Raw genomic sequence first — 2,904 nt, 5'->3', positions numbered from 1 at the left:
GATCTTAAACATTTGCATCTGATCTTGCTGTTTCTATCGTGTTCAGTACAATTGAAATAATTGGGTCGAGATTTTATATCTCCGATAGGCAAGATAGAAAATTAATCACAAGAAAACTTCGTCTCATCGTTTGTGATTCCACAATAACTTGTTTCGCTAGTCGATTAAGTTTATTGTGAGATGATTGATAATACTAGGCCGTTCTTCGGGAATATAAGTCTGGTTTATCAATTGGTTCATGTTCACCTTGATATATCAAAAGACGGAATAAAAACTCTTGGGTATTTCTGTGGGAGACAGATTTATTCAATCCTATAGACTTTTCTGTGTGAGACAGATTTGTCTATCAAGTCTTCCACTTTGGGTCGTAGAAACTCTTGGTTGTAGGTGAGATCAACTAAGGGAATTAAATGCATAGTATCATGCTGGGATTAGAGAGGTAAAGAGCGCAACTGTACCTTGAATCATTGTGAGATTGATTAGGGTTCAACTACAGTCCAATCCAAAGTTAATTGGTAGTAGGCTAGTGTCTGTAGCGGCTTAATACAGTGTGGTGTTCAATCTGGACTAGGTCCCGGGGTTTTTCTGCATTTGCGGTTTCCTCGTTAACCAAATTCTGGTGTCTGTGTTATTTCTTTTCCGCATTATATTTTGTTATATAATTGAAATATCACAGGTTGTGCATTAAGATAAATCAATTTGAATATCCAAACTTTGGTTGTTGATTTACATTGATCGACACTTGAACATTGGTCTTTGGTACCGTTCAAGTAACTCCTCTTATATTCAATCAGGCTCGCAGATTTATATTTACTGATTGCGATATTAAACTCTTTGATATACTTTAATTTAGATTGAGTTTGACTGTCTAGTTGATTATCTAGAAAGTGTATTGGATTAAGTCCTCTCAGATTGCCAAACGAATTGTTGGGTGTGGTTGTTAGACCCCCGCATTTTCAAAAGGGAAGCATCAAGTTTCTCTTTTTCAACACGACAGTTGTTCAATTATGATGAATGAGTCTAGATTAAACGTTCTTCTCTAATTGAGTCTTCTTTAACAATATCTTCAAGCATACTAATCTTTTCACGCTGTAGAGTAGTTTCTTGAACAAGGTTTTCGATATTGTTAGAAAAAGACTCAATGATACCATAGAGTTCAGGTTCTATATCAAGAGATTTCTCAAGTTCATCAGTGAGCAGAGCGTATTTTTCTTCAAGGGATCTAATTTTAGAAGCTTGAACATCAATAATCTCAACAGATTTTTGTAAAGTTCCGGTGAGCTCCATCTCAGATTCTGACATAGTGCCAACTACCACTTTAGAGGGAATGTTATCATAATCTGATAGCAAAAGTTTTCTATCTTGGGATTCGGAAGAATCTGATAAGGGAATTATCCTTTGAGGTAAACCCAATACATTTGGCATAATCAAAAACTTTGGAAGACATTTCTATGTGTGATAGAATGAGATAAACTTCTATCAACAGAAATAAAGTTTCTACAAACACAGACTTGTGAGGTCTTAGTGTGTTTGCCTGCTCTGATACCAAATGAAAAAGCGGGGGTATAACAACCACACCTAATAATTCGTTCGGCAATCTGTATGGAATAAACTCCAATGTAATTCCGAGAGCACCAACTTAAAAGCGAGACTTAATCAAGAATTATATCAAAGATTTTTTATCTCTTTCTCAATACAATCAACAAATCAAACAGATAGAAATCTGCGAGCCTGATTGATATGAGAAATAACTTGGACGGTACCAAAGACCAATCCCCAAGTGTCCATCAAGTTCTATCCAACAAGCAAGGTTGGATTTATCAACTGATTGGACTACGCACAACCATTGATATATAATTATATAAAAATATAATGCGGAAAAGATATCACACAGACACCAGAAATTTTGTTAACGAGGAAATCTCAAATGCAGAAAAACCCTGGGACCTAGTCCAGATTTGAACACCACACCGTATTAAGCCGCTACAGACTCTAGCCTACTACAAGTTAACTTCGGACTGGAATGTAGTTGAGCCCTAACCAAGTCTCACACCGATTAAGGTATAGTCGCGTTCCTTACGCCTCTAGAACCACGCGGGATTCTGCGTACTTGATTCCTTTAGATGAACTCACCCACAACTAAGAGTTGCTACGACCCAAAGTCGAAGACTTATAAACAAATATGTCTCCCACAGATATGTCTATTCTTTATTCGGTTTTTGTTCTGTCTTTTTATAAATCAAGGTGAACAGGAACCAACTAATAATCCGGTCTTATACTCCCGAAAAGTAGCCTAGAAATATTAGTCACCTCACAATAACTCAAGTGATTAACAAGAAAAGTTATTGCGGAATCACAAGAGTCTGAGACGAAGAACTATTGTGATTACTTTTTATATCTTACCTACCGGAGATAAATCTCAAGTAAATCTTAGAGAAGATAAAACTCAATATAATAGAACAAGTAAGATAAGAATATGCAATTACAGAGAAAATAGTTGGATCTAGCTTCACGAATCCCAAATGAAGTTTTCAAGTCGTTAACCTTTAATGGTTTTGGAAATACCTAGGTTAAAGGAGAATCAACTCTAGTTTGCAACTAGGACACATGAAAGTGCCATGATTAGTTTTTCCAGTTGTTAGAGTTCTCCCTTATATAGTCTTTAAAATCAGGGTTGCTTTCAATCAAAGCTAAAATAGCTTAGTAACAAAGCAATCACTATTCATCGTTAGATGAACTCCTTATTTAAGATTCAAGCTAAGTCTACTTAAAAATAAAGCAATCGATCTCCACTATTAGATGGTCTTAGCTTGTTACATACAAATGAAATATACTTATATTTAGATATGGGTTACCGTACCTAAAAGTGTATTTTAAGTTGGCTGAATAACAGTTAGCCATACG

This window comes from Papaver somniferum, unplaced genomic scaffold (genome assembly GCF_003573695.1).
Source record: "Papaver somniferum cultivar HN1 unplaced genomic scaffold, ASM357369v1 unplaced-scaffold_133, whole genome shotgun sequence".
NCBI lineage: Eukaryota > Viridiplantae > Streptophyta > Magnoliopsida > Ranunculales > Papaveraceae > Papaver > Papaver somniferum.
The sequence above is the reverse complement of the archived record's forward strand: the minus strand, read 5'-3'. Positions refer to the sequence as shown.